This window comes from Coenobita brevimanus, chromosome 60, assembly GCF_032717465.1.
Source record: "Coenobita brevimanus isolate Jiangsu-jjx chromosome 60, ASM3271746v2, whole genome shotgun sequence".
Taxonomy (NCBI): Eukaryota; Metazoa; Arthropoda; class Malacostraca; order Decapoda; family Coenobitidae; genus Coenobita; species Coenobita brevimanus.
In genome coordinates this window covers 29,793,787-29,813,105 of record NC_137013.1, presented here as the reverse complement: position 1 = coordinate 29,813,105, position 19,319 = coordinate 29,793,787, and the positions used below count along the sequence as shown (strand labels likewise).

At 41.6% G+C, this 19,319-nt stretch overlaps 1 protein-coding gene across 1 annotated transcript in view; it reads left to right on the top strand.

Moving 5' to 3' along the window:
• Positions 1-19,319, top strand: part of trx (histone lysine N-methyltransferase trithorax) — a 244,798-nt gene that overhangs the window by 6,633 nt on the left and 218,846 nt on the right. The window lies entirely within an intron of this gene.

Sequence of the window (19,319 nt, the reverse complement as noted above, 5' to 3'; positions counted from 1 at the left end):
CATTTGGGAAACTGAATTTTTTTTACATCTTTATCGTATCTCATTTTATGTAGGCTACCGTAGTTTTTTGCAGTGTCCTCTACTGATGCTTCCCCATAGGTTATATATTCATTTATGTCTGTTTTTCCCTGAGATGCATTTAGGTATATAGCATAATCATATCTCTTCTTTTCCATCTCTCCTGTAGTGTTGGTAGAATAAATTTTTCTAGTCTTTCTTCATAGCTTAGATTTCTTAAGCTTGGTACCCCATTTTGTAGCTGCCCTTTGTACTTTTTCAGTCTTATGTGTTTTTTGAGATGAGGATTCCAGACAACTGATGTATAGGCTACTCTAGGGTTGGTCTGATGAATGATGTTATTATCTTTCTCAGCATGTCTTAATTTATATATGTGAATGCTATTCTCATATTTGCAAGCAATGTATAGGCTACATGTTACATACCGGTAGGGTGCATTCTCACTGATGTGGTCAGTTGGAGATAGTCTGTTATTGATAATCCTAGGTCCTTATCCCTTTCAGATATGTGTAGGTTTAATCTTCCTAACTTATAATCCCAATCTGGTCTTTTCTCACTTTTACCAAACTTATTAGCCAGCTACATAACACTTGTCCACATTAAATTCCATTTGCCATTTATTGCTTGATTCATGAAGCTTATTTAATTCCTCTTGCAGCTCTTTGCGAGAATCTGTTTAGTAATTTTCCTTTGTAGTTTTGCATCATCCACAAACATATTTTGACAGCATCCATTTCCAATGTTACTGTCCATGTCATTTATATATACCTTTCTTAAAACATAATTGGTGCCAGCACTGAGCCCTGTGGCACTCCACTAGTCAGTTCCCTCCATGATGAGTACGGTAATTTCCCCTTAATATTGTTCTCATTTCCCTTATTCTGAGAAAATCCTGCATCCAACAGTAGAGATTTCCTTGGATACCTCCTTGATGGAACAGTTTCCATAAAAGTCTTTGATGCGGTACTCTGTCAAATGCTGTCTTGAAATCTAAATAGATACTGTCCACTCATCCATCTCTTTTCTGTAATGTTTCTGTAACTCTATCATAGTAGCTTAATAAATTAGTATTACATGATTTTCATCATCATCATCATCTAATCCTGTGTTGCCCCATGAGGAGCCTAGGAGTCTGGGGCTAGGCAAGTTGGTTGTGACATTTAACATGAAGGTGACCTGCCCCACTCATCCCTGAATAGCATTACGTGAGCAGTAAACCCCAACCACCCCTTGAATATAAACCTTCACTGGCTCAATCCGATTGGAGCACTGTAATTACCCACTAAACCACCAGGTGCCATAATTTGGTTATATGGTTGCCACCCAGCTTAGTAAATGGTTTCTTGGTGTACAGGAAACCATTTGGCTTGTCACTCAGTATAGAGTCACCTGCAGACAGAAGGAAGAGGAAAGAATGAAGGAAAGAAAATCAGAAGAGGGAGTGTAAAGTCACCCGTAGGCAGAAGAAAAAGGAAAGAATGAAGGAAATAAAGACAGAAGAGGAAGGAAGGAAGGAAAGGGCATTCACCTTAGAGCAGCACTACATTGAGTGAGTGGATGGTGAGCACCCCCACCTACCACTAACACATGATTTTTCTCTTTATAAAACCAAACTGCGTTTCTGTTATCATAGGCTACTGTGTTCTTCTAGATGGTTTAACCAAACTTTTCTTATCATCTTTTCTAGTACGATATCTTACAACACTGGTCAGTGATAATGGTGGGTAGTTTAGTGGATTCTGTCTATTCCTTTTCTTGAATAGGGGAACAATGTTTGCTCTCTTCCAAATATCAGGTAGTTTACCCTGACCTAAGGATTCCATGAATATTGAATACAGGGGTCTGCTTAACTCTTCTGCACATTCGTGTAGCACCCAACCTGAAATTTCGTCAGGACCATTTGCGTTTTCTTTGTCTAGTTTATTTAACTCATCCTGTACTTTTTCGGATATTCGTATATCTGGTAATACGTGTGGGCATTCATGTTCCATATCATCTCTTTGAAAATTATTTTCTTTTGTAAAAAACTGATTGGAAGTTTTTATTTAGTGCTTTACAAATATCCTTCTCTTGTGTATACAGTAGATGATCCCCTCAGCCGTAATGGACTGTATTTTATCTTTAACTTTGGTTTTGCATCGGATGTAGCTGTAAAACAGCGTAGGTTGATCACTGCTTTATTTATAATGTCTCCTCAAACTGTCTTTGAGCCCCCCTCCTTATCTTTGTATACGGTAATCATTTCTTGCCTGTTTATAGTTGTTAAAAGCTATGCCCTCACAATATTGTGTCTTTTGTATCTGTTCCAAAGCAAGTCTCTTTTCTTTTGATTTTTTATGTTCTGTATTAAATCATTTCATTATTTTCATTTCTGTTTCTTTGTACTGAGGGATTTACCGGTAATTTTGGACTCCTGTTTCATAAAGATCACAGAATTTTCTATTTATAATATTTAAATCTTGTCCTCTGTTTTCCCAATCTGTTTCTAAGAAGTACCTCATCAGGTCATGATAGTTGCCCTTTTTGTAGTTTAGACTCTGCAACTCTCTTTACTGGTAAAATCATATGCAATCCTGAAGTTACAAATTATTACTGCATGGTCGCTTTTGCCAAATGAAGGGTAATACATTATATTGTCAGTTTCATTTTCTTGTCCAGTAAATGTAAGATCTAGTACTGATGGATCATCAAGTTTTCTTTATCTGGTGTTTTCCTTTACATGCTTAGTTAGAAAAAATTCCAGCACAAGATGTGAGAGCTTTTGATCCCAACATTTTTCATGGCTTTTTACATCTAGAGTATTCCAATTTATTGTATATTTGTATTGAAATCTGCAGTTAATTCTTTCAGATTTCTCTTCCATTCCAAATACTGTAGTAATGTTATTAAGCTCTGAATTGTACTTTCTGCCAAGTCTTAATATTCGCCTCTTTCCCAAGTGTTTGTTTTGGGTGGCATGTTCAGTGCAGCTGGTATGCGAGAGTATTGCCCTTGCATGTTCATCTTATTCCTTCCTGACCTGTTTGTTGAAGTATACAGTATGCCATTTTGACAGCGATTCTTTTTTTCTGTCATCCAGTGTTTTGTTGTTGTTGTTACTGTCTTTACTGCTTTCCTTTTAGTCAAATTCTTTTTTTGTTTTCTAAATTGTTTCTTTAATACTTTTCTCTCTCTTTTTCCACATATTATATAGGACTTCCTTCTTCTCTTCCAGATTTTCTTTCTGAAACAAATATTGGCCAGTTACCTCTATCTCCTCTTCATGATATGGTTGCTCTAGTTCTACTGCTTTATTTCGTTGTTAATAATTTTTGGACATCTTAACGTAAAATGTTTTAAGTCTTCATATTCATGTCCACATAACTTGCAGGCTACTTCTCCATGAGTATGTCTTTTCATGTCATTTAATGGTAAGGTCGCACTTCTAGCCATATACAGTACCAAATGCTCGATGATGGTCTACCATCATATATCTGTTCTTCTATTTCCTTTTTCCATCTCATATATGTCTAAACTTGACTTGCTGTTAACTACCGTACTTCTCTCCATTTTCTTTTATCCCACTTCCTTGTTTTCTTTGTAATTTCTCTTCTCCATCCTGATTAACTCCACCTGTTTTATATCATTCATAGGCCTGTATGCTTTTGTAACCCTCATCCACTTATTACTGACATCCTCATTTATTTCTTGTAAAATCTCTGTTAGTAATTCATTTTCACCTTTAAGTTTCTTGTATATTGTAACCTCCCATTTATTATTCTAGTCTTCATTAATGAAGCTCTTATTTCTCCTCTCAGTGTACACACTGGAGCTCTTTTTGTTGCTCCCATTATTTGTCTATATACTCCATTTTCTGTTCTTTGTAACATTTATATCTCTGTCTCCGTCATATTTATTATGCAGTATTGCTCCCTTGTAGTATTGTGGAAAGTGTTAAGAATATATGGAGTAGATGGGAAGTTGTTGAATGCTGTGAAGAGTATGTACGATAGTGCGAAGGCTGCAGTGCGTGTGGATGGTGAACTAAGTGAATTTTTCTCTTTGGAAGTTGGGTTGAAACAGGGATGTGTCACGTCTCCATGGTTGTTCAATCTGTACATGGATGGGGTAATAAAAGAGGTACAAGGTAGGGTAGTGGATGTTGGAGTGGCCCTGGTGAGAGAGGATAGTGTTTGGAAATTCCTTGTACTGTTGTTTGCAGATGATACTGTGTTGTTGAGTGAAGACGAAGGGGAGCTGCAAGGCTTGGTGGATGAGTTTGGGAGAGTGTGTAAGAAACTGAATCTAAAGGTGAATGTAGGGAAGAGTAAAGTGATGGTCTTTGAGAGAGGTGAAGTCAGTGAATGTACAACGAGGTTGGATGGTGAGGAATTGGAAAATGTGAGTACGTTTAAGTACTTGGGTAGTGTGATGAGTAAGGATGGAGGTTTGGAGGGTGAAGTGCGTGAAAGGGTACAGCAGGGAAGAAAGGTTGCTGGTTCTTTGAAAGCAGTGATAAGAAACAGGGAAGTGAGCATGGAAGTGAAAAAGTTACTACATGACAGTATTGTGATACCAACTCTAACGTATGGAAGTGAAGCTTGGACGTTGTTGGAAGGACACAAGTCAAGAGTGAGAGCAGTGGAAATGAGTTATTTAAGAGGAGCCTGTGGAGTCACATGGAGAGACAGGCTGACGAATGAGGATATAAAGGAGCGTTTTGATGTGGATGTGGATGTGATAGGAAGCGTTATGAAGAACACACTGAGGTGGTTTGGCCATGTGGAGAGGATGGAGGGTGAAAGACTGACAAAGAGAGTGTATGTGAGTGAAGTGGAGGGGGGAAGAGGGAGGGGGAGGCCGAGGATGAGATGGAGGGATGGGGTGGAGAGGTATATGAGAGAGGGGGGTGTGAGTTGGGAGCAGGGCAGTGAGATGGCGGGGGACAGGGCGACTTGGAGGCGATTTGTTTGTGGCCACCCCAAACGGGATTGAGGCGTCTGGCAATATATATATACAGTCGACCCTCTGTCCTCACGGTTCCTCTGTTCGCGGTTTGTCACCAGGGAAACCAAATCAACTTTTTTGAAGTCCAGAGAAAAGTGGAAACACATTCAAATCGCACACCACACGCTGCATACCACCTGCAGTGCCACCCGTGCCACCCCTGCATTGTTTTGAATCTCTCGTGGCAGGCTCTCTCATTCTCAGGTTCCAAGATAATTCGCCGTCAAAACATGGACGATTCCCCGTCAGGACAATTCGCACCCTGGACGATTCCCTGTCATTCTACAAGTACTGCATACTTATTTTTGAATGATTAATACTGTAATAATTAATTTTCAGGGAGATCTATCAAAGTCTATGTTCATTCAATAGCGTAGGCTTTGGATATCATTTATAAGTTGCACTTTTAGCCAATAATTAAAGTGTTTCTACTTCAATGTAGTCGACTTTGAATTATATTCTAGCGTCACCCATAGCTGTCTTCATTAATTTTCATTGGTACTACAACATCCTGGGTATATTTTAAAATGACTCTGAAGAGTACAAGTATATATTCATCTCAAATGACAATATCCAACGTGTTATTCTGATCAGCCATAGTGGACGCAAACTGTGGGGAAAGATATGGCTGAGCCTCAACAGGTGTCACTACATTTATTATAAAAATAATAAACCACCACCACTTTTAAAACTCGTACCGTATATTTAAAAGACTATTATAGTACCGTAAACTGGGGTGAATTCGGACGATTTTTTCATATTTTTGTGCCATATAATCTAGTTTTTAATTCAGTCCAAGATCTTAAGTACTATATATTGAGCTGGTCCACTAGGGTATCGAATCATAGCAGTACAAAATTTAAAATGTTTCATATATAATTATAGCAAATATAGTAATGGGTGTCCGAATTTGTACTCAAACTTTAGTGAATTCGGACACACTGTATAAATTCGTACATAGATAGAAAATGAATGCATATGACTACCCTAGGTTCCCAGTTAAGTCTCGGACGTATGTGGGGCCACTTCGGACGCTCTGGGGCTTTTAAAAAAATGTTCTTCCAGTACAAAAATAATGCCACTCCCTGACAAAACAAGCTAATGACTATAATCAGATATGAACACAACAGCAATTTTATTTTTTTCCTTGGTTTAAATAAAACATATTAGAACACATGTAGATAAGATAAATCTAGCTACAAACCTTAGTACTGTATATGGAACAATCATTTCTTGATTAATAATTTGGTTTTTGGAAGACTGATGGATTATAAGTTACAGGTGATATTTAACATGATTATTTGGCTTTACCAGTTTTTTGCTTGCCTTTTTCACTACGATAAGGACCTTGATCTCCACCAGTTCTTTTCTTAAATGTTCGAGTCATTGGGTGACCTTGTTTAAACAGGTAGTACCATAAAAGCTCAAGAGTATACCTGTAAATGATACATAATTATGAACCCAATTACACACAGTATCCACATCTGGCAAATTATGAGCAATTGTACATTGTAAAAAGTGTTACTTTTTCGTTCATACTCCCCCTGTCCGAATTCACCCCATGTCCGAACTGACTCCAATTTGCATTAAAATTTTAAAAATTTCATTAAATGCCCAGTTATGAGATTAATTGAGAAGATAACGCCAATTACTTACTTTGCACTTTCACACTACGCATGAAAGTACATCCGGGCACCGAAGATTTTCCTTCATCTATTCATTAACATTTCTGCCAAAGAAAGTTTGCCAATGTTACAAATTTTATATTCTTTTTACATATGGTTGCTTTTTAGTATATATTTGTTATGTGTCACGTGATATATTAAGTATCTTTATACACGAAAGTAGAGTAAAGAATTACAAACAGTTGGGAGCAAACAGATTTCTAATATGTTTATTCATTAATTATTAATTAATTTAAACAACTTTTTATTGCAATAATATCCGAATTCGCCCCGAATCCGAATTCACCCCAGTTTACGGTATGTAAATAAATGACGGGGAATCGTCCTGACGGCGAATTTTGTTATTGTTGTGACTCAATTGACTTGACGGCGAATTGTCCCGAACCCCCATTCTCACTGTGACCATGCTTGTGTGTGCTTGTACTCGCTGATCTCTCCGTGACACCATCATTTTATCTACCATGGGCCCTAAGAGAGCAGCCAAGACATCTCCTGAAGGCACCCCAAAGCGCCAGAAGAAGATAATGACCCTGCTGGAGAAGGTAGAATTGCTGGACAAGTAACGGGAGGGAAAAACCTGGTAACGGTGGTGGAGGGTGAGAGTGTAGCTGTGACGAGCGGTGTGAGCGGCCATCCACCTACGTAATTAAACTATTTTTTTCATACTTTAATTATAAATAGTGTTTATTGACATGTACACAGGGGTTTTCTTTCATTAAAGAAGGAAATGGGGGGCTAGGAGTGTTTTTAGGGGGGCACCAATTTTGCACGGATTTTCAGTCTTCAGGGGGGTCTCAGGCCCCTAACCCCCGCGAAGACAGAGGGTCGAGTGTGTATATGTATATATATATATATTCAGTAATACCTCGATATACAATACCCTGGCATAACAATGGGGGTAGAAGTACCATCATACCCCGCCTAATGATGGCCAAACCCTGGTTTGACGATGGGTTTTGATTTTTTTTTACCGATTTCGATGATATACTAAAACTATGTGTTTAGGCTGATTTATAAACTGTTTTTAGACTTAGATTAATGTGATTTAGCTGTAGGTGGGATGAATATTGTCATTTTGGGGTACAGTTTACTAAGCTTGATTTTTTTCCAAACGGATATTTGACGATTTTTAGATTTTACTTGCTGGTTTTAGTGAGTTATTTACGAGTGTTAGGTTAGCTTCCTTGACAGCTGTTAGGCCATTTAGATTGGCTTTAAACTTGTTTTTAGGCTCATTTGGGTGGGTTTTGGGCTTGGTTTGGGAGGAAACCCAAGGCTGCTTAACACTCCACATTACACGTTAAAAGTACCCCAGTATACGTTACGCCACCTAAAGATGGGATTTTTACCCAACCAATTACATTGGTAAACCGGGGTATGCGTGTGTGTGTGTGTGTGTAAGAATACACTACTGTGTACACAAAGGGTAGACAGTAAATTGAAGAGTATGAGCATCATATGTATGGGCGATTGTTTGTAAGCTACTAGTGTTTGTGTGCGCAAATGATGCATAGATTAGAGTGTCATTTCAGAGCGAACATTTAGCGTGGTGGAAGACATTGTGACCTACAAGTGTTGCTCATTTCAACCACAGAACCTTCAGTACATAACTGAAGACTGTCTTAAAATCCAGAAAAGCATGACATTTTTAGTGTGTGTGTAATATGAGCCAATACAGTACACTATACAGTACTACCTATTCATGTGGTTGGCATACACTATACTAGTACTTAGTCATTCATGCTTTATTTAATGGTTATAGTTTTTAATCATGTTATATATAAGGAACAGTCATTGACTACTAGTATGTTAAATTCAATCTCAGGGATTAAAGCAGATGTATTTTTTGCACTAAGCTTTAACTCTAGGCTGGTATGGCCTGATTTGTCTCGTACCAAAATGTTACAGTACATATTTTAACTCGTAGAGTACGCAGTTCTCCAGCCTCGACTACCCCCTAGGACACAAAAACAGGCCTGTTTTTCGGCTTTCTCAAAGGTTAAAAGTTTTATGCTTGATTTATGGAGCTTGAATTTACACACCTGAAAATGCAAACCCCACCCTCCTAGACCCAATAGTTACCAAACTATGGCCCCGTCAAATCTGATAATAGTTAACTGTCACAGCCCCAGCGAGAAAGAAGGTACGTCGCTTGCACCTGTTTTCTTCACAAAAATACCTACTAAAATCACCAAAATATATATATATATTTTTTTGGTGTGTATAGATGTTATAAACCACTGTAATGTGCTTAGAAAAAAATAAAATGGTGACAAACTCCCCCCAACAAATACAGTATGATAAATAGTAAAAATTATCCTCCCCTCCTCTCCTCTCCCCATACCTCCAGTCCCTTCCCTTCCCTTCCCATCCCTTCCCTTCCCTTCCTTCCTCTCCTCTCCCCTCCCCTCCCCTCCCCATACCTCCAATCCCCTCCCTCCCCTTCCCTTCCGTTCCCTTCCCTTCCTTCCCCTCCTCTCCCCTTGCCTAACCTCCCCTCCCCTCCCTGCTGAGCTGTCAAATCTAGCTAGGGAAAATGGTCATGACCCCCCCCCCCAATAAAAATATGATAAATAGTAAAAATTATCCTCTTCTCCTGTCCCCTCCCTCCCCTTCCCTTCCCTCCGAGCTGTCATCTCTAGCTATGGAAAATAGAATTTCTTTTTCGAGTGGGATTTGAATAAACACAGCTGAAATAATTGTGGTGTGCATATCTGTATGCAAAGACACGAATAAATTACAGGTAATGATTCAAAAACACGCACCATAAAGCGTAAAAAATACTAAAAATATTAGAGGCTGGGGATGTAAAGATACTCTGTGCTAGGGGATGGTCGGGGTGGAGGGTGGTGGTGGTGGGACTTGGTCAGGCCAGGAAGGGGTGTATGGGGATGGAGAGTTGGGAGGAGACCACCACCAGACACAAAAGAAGGGCCCCAGTGGAGTACAGGGATGTGGAGGGAGGGTAGGGGGGAAATACCCTCCCCCTAGATGATGTGGGGGGGGACATGGGGGAATGCATGAGAAGGGGGTGGTGATGGTGGTAAGAACGGTGGGAGGTAGGGGTGTGACAAGGTATTGGGGTAGAGGGATGTGGCAAGATGGAGGTGGGGGGTACATTCCCCACTGCCAGGGTACAGGCCTGGGTCCCCCTCTGGTGTGTCCAACACTTAGTTCTGATTGGCTAGAAGCCATCTATTGGATCCACCTGCTGCCAGTTTTTTGTGGATATTGCACGATTGGCGTTGCTCGTCCTTTTAAGAAATTGCACAAAAAGCTCGATCGACGAGCTTAGTACTTTCGGGGTTAAGTATAAATTTTTTTTCCCTTTTATGGGTAATTGTCGACTGGCCAAGAGTTTATGTACAGTACTTTCAAGTATGTACTGGATAAATGCTGTGTTTTATTATTTTATTATTTTTTATTATTTTATTATTCCTTTATATAAATGAAAAGGGGAGAGAGAAGTATGTGGTAAACATAGGGGTATTTGCCTTCTTAGTGTGACTGGTAAAATATATGGTAGAATACTCATTGATAGGGTTAGGCATATGACAGAGGAGCTAGTTGGAGAAGAACAAGGGGGATTTAGGAAGGGAAAAGGGTGTGTAGGTCAGATATTTGTTCTAAGATGTTTAGTGGAGAAGTATCTAGAGAAGAGAAAGAAAGTGTATGCTGCCTTCATGGACTTGGAGAAAGCTTATGACAGAATAGATAGGCGAGGTATGTGGAAGGAATTAACCCTTTAACCGCGGGTGTCATCCCAGAATGACATTGCAAAAACTGGACCAAACCGCGGGTGTCATTCTCGAATGTTTGTGAATATTTTGAATACCGCGCGTTTTTTCCGTGCGCCAATTGTTTCAAGGGAGAGTAGCTATTAAGTTCTTTCACTCCAGCTGACCACCACCTCCCCCCCGGGCCCCCACCTCCCACCCCCTGGGCCCCCCACCCCACCCCTGACCAAACACTCATCAGTATCTGTCCAGCTGTGTGAGTGACAACACTGCTGATGTGGCAGTGAAGTGCAGGCAATTACAGTGTCTTTTACCTGCCTCTGTGAACACAGAGTGGGTGTTTATCGTATGTGCAGTGTTCATATATGTTTATAGTATTATTATCAGAATGAGGTTGGCATTTGGTAATGGTGTTTGAGCGAAAAATAGTGATTACAACACCGCTGATGTGGCAGTGAAGGGTGGGCAATTACAGTGCCTTTTACCTGCCTCAGTGAACACAGAGTGGGTGTTTATCGTATGTGCAGTGTTCATTTATGTTTATAGTATTATGATCAGAATGAGGTTGGCATTTGGTAATGGTGTGTGAGCGAAGGTAATGTGTGTGAGCGAAAAAGTGATTTTAGATCGCTCACTTCTAATGGCACTGCCCATCCAGTGATAGTCAATGAAATCATGAAACCTACATCATTGCAAAGCTGAAGGTTAGTAATTTCTAATGGTACCTTATTTTTCGCTCTAGATTTATTCTGTGCAGAGTTATAAAGGTTTAAAGTTTGTTTACATTTTGGCTGGAACCCCCGCGGGAGAGGCCAGTCGGGGCAAAACAATGCCCGTGGTTAAAGGGTTAAGAATATATGGAGTGGAGGGGAAATTGCTGAGTGCTGTGAAGAGTATGTATGAAGGAGCTAGGACTACGGTGCGAGTGGATGGTGAGCTGAGTGAGTTCTTTGATCTCAGTGTGAGACTGAAACAGGATTGTGTGATGTCTCCATGGCCGTTTAATATATACATGGACGGGGTTGTAAAGGAGGTGCAGGGTAGGGCAGTGGATGTGGGGGTGGCTCTAATGATTGAGGGTGCCTTGAGAGGAATGAAGTCACAGAATGTACAGTGAGGTTAGATGGTGAGGATATGAAGAATGTGTGTGCATTCAAGTACTTGGGTAGTTTGATGAGTAAGGATGGAACTTTGGGGGATGAAGTGCGTGAAAAGGTACAGCAGGGAAGGAGGGTTGTTGGTTCACTGAAAGCAGTGATGAGAAAAAGGGAGGTGAGTATGGAATTTAAGAAGTCACTGCATGATAGTATTATGATCTCTACCCTGATGTATGGAAGCAAGGTGTGGACCTTGCAAGAGGGGAACAAGTCAAGAGTGAGAGCAGTGGAAATGAGTTACATGAGAGGAGCGTGTGGAGTGACATGGAGGGACAGGTTGACGAATGAAGAAGTAAAGGAACGTTGTGGGTTGGATGTGGATTTGGTTGAGAAGATTAAGAGAAATACACTGAGGTGGTTTGGACATGTGGAGAGAATGGAGAATGAAAGACTGACTAAGAGGGTGTATGTAGGTGAGGTGGAGGGAGGGGTAGACCGAGGATGAGGAGGAGGGATGGAGTTGAGAGGTATATGAGGGAGGGGGAGTGAGTTGGGGGAAGGATAGTCAAATAGTGGGTGACAGAGCGACTTGGAGGTGTTTTGTCTGCGGCCACCCTTTGCGGGATTACGGCATCGGGCTATAGATAGATAGCATTATGTTTCCTATTATTTGCCCTGTGGCAAAGATGTTACCGGTACTTATGAGTATTTTTGTGTCTTAATAACATTTTAATAGCTATACAGTATAAAGGTATTGCACAGTTATCATTTTATAGTTCCCTTAAAATAAATACCCAAATAGAAATGCTAAAGGAATGGTGATACTGTATTTCGAATTACAGTATAAATATAATAGTGCAAACTACTGTATTAATATAATATTTTATGTCCCAGCATTTTCCCCCTAGCCAGGCAAAATTTGATTTGCAAGTAACGACCAATATAGCACTAAATTCCTTAAACCCCCAAAAGGTAGCAATAGTTAAGTTGTGTTTATTATTTAATTAGCTACAGTACAGTATACAGTATACATTTTTCTGAAGATTAATAGAATAATAAAAAGAAACTGAATTTCAGCTCTCAGTTCTTGCTTGTGCCATATAAAGTAATCATTAAGCCTAAGTCATACCATTGTTTGAACACTGCCTAACTCGCAAGTCCCCACCAGTCTGCCACAGCCCCTTGGCAGAACACTGCTGTCTAGGTATTTGTTTAGAGGTTCATTTTAACCACACTGATATAATATTGTGGTCTATATGTTTTGTATGTTGTAGTTCAAGCATTCTACAAGTTTACAGTCAGTAGAGTGTGGGATACAACCATATCTTTGAAAAATAATATCATTACAACATTAGTTCATCTAAAATCGTGGAGAAATAAGTGTTAGAGTTCAGGGTCATTTGGTAAAGCAAACATTTATGATATATTTTTTTCATCACCACTTAGCTGATTCTGATTTGATTCCGATTGTCAGATAATTTTTCCCCTCCAATACAGATGTTAATTGGCTTTTGCTTGCTGATTTACAGCAATACAAATGAATCGGAGCACTGGTAGCACTGATATTGTGGGTAAGGGGTTGTTTTTCATCGCCTTTGCATTACAGTACTCTGGGGAAAATTTTGCTGTACTGCACTTTGATTTTAGCTTATCTGTGCTTTAGATACTGTAATGAGGCTATTTGGTTGGGAGAACTGACCCATATTATGTCATCACATGTTGTGTGCAGTGGTTGTTCCTTTAATTGTCAGTTTTGCCACAACACATTCACATGTCCATAGGGCAATACTATCCATAAAGTTTTGGAAGAAGTATATCAGTGATTTCTCATTCTAAATATGTAACCCATTGCATTATATTATATATTGCATTTTATATTGATTTCATGTATGGTGTTAAAGTTATGTTTGAAACCATAATTACATTTCAGTAGGTTTAGATTTTACCCCTGGGAGTAGTGGGGTTTCAAGAATACTCCCCCAGTATCCCTGCTTGTTGTATGGGGCAACTAAAAGGGTTGGTGGTGGGTTAGTGCTCCACCCTGTAAAAAGAACTAACTAAACAAGCGATCAAAGCACATCGGACCATGACGGACCATACGGTGACAGTCAAGGAATGAACAAAGGACATTCTAAGGATAGGAACATGGAATGTGAGAGGAGTGAATGATAAAATGAAAGAGAGATTGTTCAGGTGCTTGAGGATGCAAGAGTGGGTGTATGTGGATTGATTGAAACTAGTTGGAAAGGTGATTGGGTGAGAGAATAGGAATGTGGTTTAGGAATATGTGCGGGAATTAATGAGAATGAGAGGACAAGAGAAGGAGTATGTCTGATGATAAGCAAGAAGTGGAAGGAGAATACAAGAGAGTATGGAACAGTGGGTGCAAGGATTGTATGGGTGAGGATGAAAGTAGTAGGATATACAGTACAAGCTTGGGTAATTGTATATGCACATGCGCCGACAGAGGTCCGAGTGGCAAGAGTGAATGATGAGTTTTGGGTGAATGTAGAAGTGTGTATGGATAAGTTTGAGAGGAGCAAGAGAGTGTTTTTGATTGGAGACATGAGTGGTAAAGTTGAGAATGTGCAAGTGGATGGAGTGGTTGGTCAGTGGGGTGTGCCAACTGAAGTAGATGGAAATGGTAGTGCTTTATTGGACATCTGTTCTTGTAAGGGGATGGCAATAGCCAACACCTTCTTCCGGCATAAGATGATCCATAGGTACATGTGGAGAGTCATGAGAAGGATGGACGGTGAACTTGTTGAACGAAAGGCAATGATAGATTACGTGTGTGTGGATGAGCGAATGAGAAGATAAGTGTTGGATGCGAGAGTGTGGAGAGGGTGGGGGAATGGAATCTCAGACCACCACTTACTGATGGCCAAGGTAAGGTTGCAAAGAAAATGAGTGAAGAGATGAAGGGGAAGACAGGAGGAAACAGCTCCTGTGAAAAGAGTGGAGAAGTCGCAAGAGAGTGAGAAAATGGCAGAGTATAAGAGTGTAGTGGAAGAAAGATTGGGAAGGTTTAAGTTAGAGTGTATGAAAGGGATGGAAGAAGTATGCAAGATATTCATGAAAGAGATAGGTGCAGTGTGCGAGGTGATTTGTGGATTGAGGAAGAGATGCAGGGGTGTGCAAGGGACAGCATGGTGGAATGATGAGGTGAAACGAACTGTGGAATAAAAGAAGAAGGCATATAGTGACTGGCTAGCGAGTATAGGTAGGGGAGATGAGAGAGAGAAGAGAGAGGTATATGTGAGCAGGAGAAGGGGGGAGGCGTGATGGTGGTTCTGCCGGCTTAGATCGTGGGTCCAGGGTGAGATGGGGCTCAGGCCTGTGCTAGAGGGTACAGGGCATTGCGGTTCCCAGGCTGCCGCTTCCGCCCAATAGAGAGGGGCCCAAACCTGGGAGTAGCGCCCCAGGAGGCTGCCCTACCAGTGGGTGTATAATGGCGGGATAGTTGCAGTGCCAAGGCGCACTTGGAGGGTGTCCCTGCAGCTGTCCTGGCATTGTGCCTTGAGGCCACTACCACAGCCACTGGTAAGCTGGTGGGCTAGGGGTCCCAGATCCATTGCCTGGACCTAGGACTGTACAGTGAGTGGGGCCTGTGGTATGTCTATCCCCCTTTATTAATACTGAATATGAAAACACAAGAAAAAGTTTCAAAGCAAGCCTGAGGACAGTAAATCACCCAGGGGGATGAGGGTGGGTTCATGCGATGTGGGAAGTTTGAGGGGAAGAGCGGGGGAAGTCGTTAAGACATTCAGTAGGAGGTGGGTGGATGTGGCGTGTTTGCAGGAAGTAGAGTACAGGGGTGGATCAGCCAGAAAGATTGTTGGGAAGGACTGTTGCTGTAAATTGTTTTGGCTGGGGGGGACAGACAGATATGGGGGTGTTGGTGTGATGGTTGCGGAGAAATGGGTGGAATATGTTATGAATGTTATGAGAGTAAGCGATAGGATATTGGTAGTGAAAATTCTGTTCGGTAGAAGGATAGCTGCGATTATATCGGCATATGCTCCACAGGCAGGATTGGATGAAGCAGAGAAAGGTAGATTTTGGGATGATGTAATACATGTAGTGAGTGGTATGTGGGATGATGAGATAGTGGTTTTGGGAGGGGACTTAAATGGTCATGTGGGTGAAGCAGCACAAGGTTATGAAGGAGTGCATGGGGGATGTGTGTATGGTATGAGGAATGCAGAAGGGGAAAGGATACTCGAGTTTGGGGAGGCAATGTACTTGATTGTGTGCAACACATATTTTAGGAAAAGAGACAGTAGGTTAATTACGTATGAGTCTGGGGGAAGTAGCAGTCAGATAGATTTTTTTCTGGTTAGGAGGGCTGATAGGAGGTTAGTGAGGGATGTTAAAGTTATAGGAAGTGAGGAGTGTGTGCAGCAGCACAAACTACTGATTTGTGATGTGATGTTTAAAGAACGAGTGATGAAAAAGAAGACTTTTGTACCTAGGAGGAAAATATGGAAGCTGAAAAACCAAGTAGTAAGGGATGCCTTCTATAGCGAGTTGAGGAGAGTGGTGGCTGAACATGGAGCTGTAGACAGAGGCATTAATGAACAGTACAGAGCCCTCAAGAACAATCTCTTGAGAGTTATTGATGTAACATGCGGTTGGACAAGAGGACCACCAAGACATAAAGTAACTTGGTGGTGGGATGAGGGTATAGAAGCTGCAGTTAAGGAGAAAGGAAGGCTTTTCCAGGAATGGAAGAAGAGTGGTAGCAAAGAGGAATATTTGGCTGCTAAGCGTAGGGCTAGAAGAGAGGTATACAGGGCAAAGTCTGAATCGCAGAGACTTTTACTTGATAACCTAAATCATGGGGAAAGGAAGAATATGATATTTAGGGTGGCAGGTCAGGTGAAGTGGGATAATCGGGATATTATAGGTGAGCAGTGTGTGAAGAATGATGATGGAAGGGTAGTGGTGAACAGTGAGGATATTAAAGATCCATGGAGAGAGCATTATAACTAGTGGTTGAATGAAGAGTTTGACTGGGACAGAGAAGGTTTGGAGCCAGCAGATCCAGTGTCTGGCCCTTGGCCCCTGATTGATGCTGCTACTGTGAGTGAGGCAGTAGGCAAGATGAAGGTGGGGAAGGCAGCAGGTGTGTCTGGGTTGACTGCCGAAATGTTGAAGGCCTCAGGTGATATAGAGGTGAAGTTAGTCACTGACCTGATAAATAGGATTATTTATGAGTGTGTTGTCCCTGATGATTGGCAGAAGAGTGTAATTGTAAATGTGCATAAAAGATGTAGTGGTATCAGAGGTAGACTGCGAGATAATGCTAATTTTATGTGTATGGCGTGTTGGGGAGAGGAGGTGGAAATTGTCAGACATGAAAGAATTGAACTTGCTGGTGAATCTCTTGAGTGTGTGGAAGAGTTTTGTTATTTGGGAGACATGTTGTGTGCTGGAGGTGGGGCTGGAGCTAGCTCTATGGCTAGGGTGAGAAGTGGTTGGAAGAAGTTCAGGGAGCTCTTGCCTCTCCTGACATTGAGAGGACTCTCCCCACGTGCTAAGGGGTCTTTGTATGCAGCATGTGTTAGGAGTGTAATGCTGTATGGTAGTGAGACCTGGGCAGTGAGGGAGGAGGATATTTGCCGGCTCAGACGTACAGAAATGACAATGATTAGGTGGATGTGTAGTGCGTCCCTGTGTCCAAGGTCTGGGGGGGCTGGGTTCATGATGGAAGAGTTGAGAGGTAGGATGGGACTGGAGTGTATTGGTGTTGTGATGAGGAGAGGTAGATTGAGATGGTTTGGACATGTGGAGAGGATGGGGGATGATAATTGGGTGAGGAAGGTGAGTAGTGTTAATATGGGGGGTGGGATTACAAGGGGTAGACCGAGAAAGACATGGGACGAGGTCATTAAGTGTGACCTCAGGGTTAAGGGACTGAACAGGGAGGCTGCAATGGATCGTGCAGCATGGAGAGCCGCCATTAGGTGACCAAGGTCGACGCATGCAAGCATGTTGGAGCCTTTAAAAACGAAACGAAGGGAGGTGAAGAGATTGGTGAAGGAGAGTAAGAAGAGAGTTGATGAAGAGTTTGGGAGGAATCTGAGTGTGAAATGGAGGGAGAGTGAGAAATTGTTTTGGAAAGAGGTAAAGAAAATAAGACAGTGTGAAAGGGGAAGCAGGAGAGGAGTGAAAGATAGGAATAATAGATTGTTGGTGGAGTAGAGAGTGAAAATGAGGAGATGGAAGGAGCACTTTGAGGATTTGTTGAATGTAGAGAGTGAGAGAAGTGTGAGTATAAGTGGTTGGGGAATGGCTGGGAGAAGAAGAGATGAGAGGAGGGAGGAAGAGATCAGTAGGGTTGAAGCAATGAAGATCAAGATGGGAAAGGCCCCAGGAATTGATGGAGTGTGTGGTGAAATGCTGAAGTATGGGGTAAGATTGTTGTGGAGTGGATGTGGAAGTTGTGTAGATTGACCTGGGAAGAGAGGAGGGTTCCAGAGGACTGGAAATCAGGTAAAATTGTTCCTTTATACAAAGGAAAGGGGGGAGAGAAGTGTGTGGTAACCATAGGGGTTTGCCTTCTTAGTGTGATTGGAAAAATATATGGTAGAATACTTATTGACAGGGTTAGGCATATAACAGAGGAGCTAGCTGGAGAAGAACAAGGGGGATTTAGAAAGGGAAAAGGTGTGTAGATCAGATATTTGTTCTGAGATTTGTAATGGAGAAGTACAATATCTAGAGAAGGGAAAGAAAGTGTGTGCTGCCTTCTTGGACTTGGAAAAATCATATGACAGAGTAGATAGGCAAGGTATGTGGAAGGTTTTAAGAATATATGGAGTGGATGGGAAATTGTTGAGTGCTATGTACGAGGAAGTTAGGACTACGGTGTAGGTGGATGGTGAGCTGAGTGAGTTCTTTGATCTAAATGTGGGACTGAAACAGGGATTTGTGATGTTTCCATGGCTGTTTAATATAATCATGGATGGGGTTGTAAAGGAGGTGCAAGGAAGGGCAGTGGATGTGGGAGTGGCTCTAATAAATGAGGGTGAGGTGTGGAAGATTCTGGTGTTGCTGTTTGCGGATGATATAGGGTAGTATTATTAAGTGAAGATGAATGGGAGGTGCAAGGTTTGGTGAATGAATTTGGGACAGTGTGTAAGAACTGGAATCTGAAAGTTAATGTAAACAAGAGTAAAGTTCTGTGTTGAGAGGAATGAAGTCACAGAATGCACAGTGAGGTTGAATGGTGAGGATATGGAGAATGTGAGTGCATTCAAGTACTTGAGTAGTGTTATGAGTAAGGATGGAAGTTTTGGGGATGAAGTACTTGAAAGGGTACAGCAGGGAAGGAAGGTTGTTTGTTCACTGAAAGCGGTGATGAGAAATAGGGAGGTGAGTATGGAAGTCAAGAAGTTATGGCTTGATAGTACTGTGATCCCTACCCAGACGTATGGAAGCAAGACATGGACCTTGCTAGAGGGGAACAAGCCAAGAGCGAGAGCAGTGGAAATGAGTTACCTGAGAGGAGCATGTGGAGTGACATGGAGGGACAGGTTGACGAATGAAGAAGTGAAAGAACGTTGTGGGGTGGATGTGATTGAGAGAATTAGGAGAAATATACTGATGTGATTTGGACTTGGAGAGAATGGAAAATGAGACTGACTAAGAGGGTGTATGTAGGTGAAGTGTAGGGAGGGGGAGATGAGGATGAGGTGGAAGGATGGAGTTGAGAGTTACCGGCATATGAAGGAGGGGGGAGTGGGTTGGGGGGGAGGGCACTCAAATGGTGGGTGACAGAGCGACTTAGT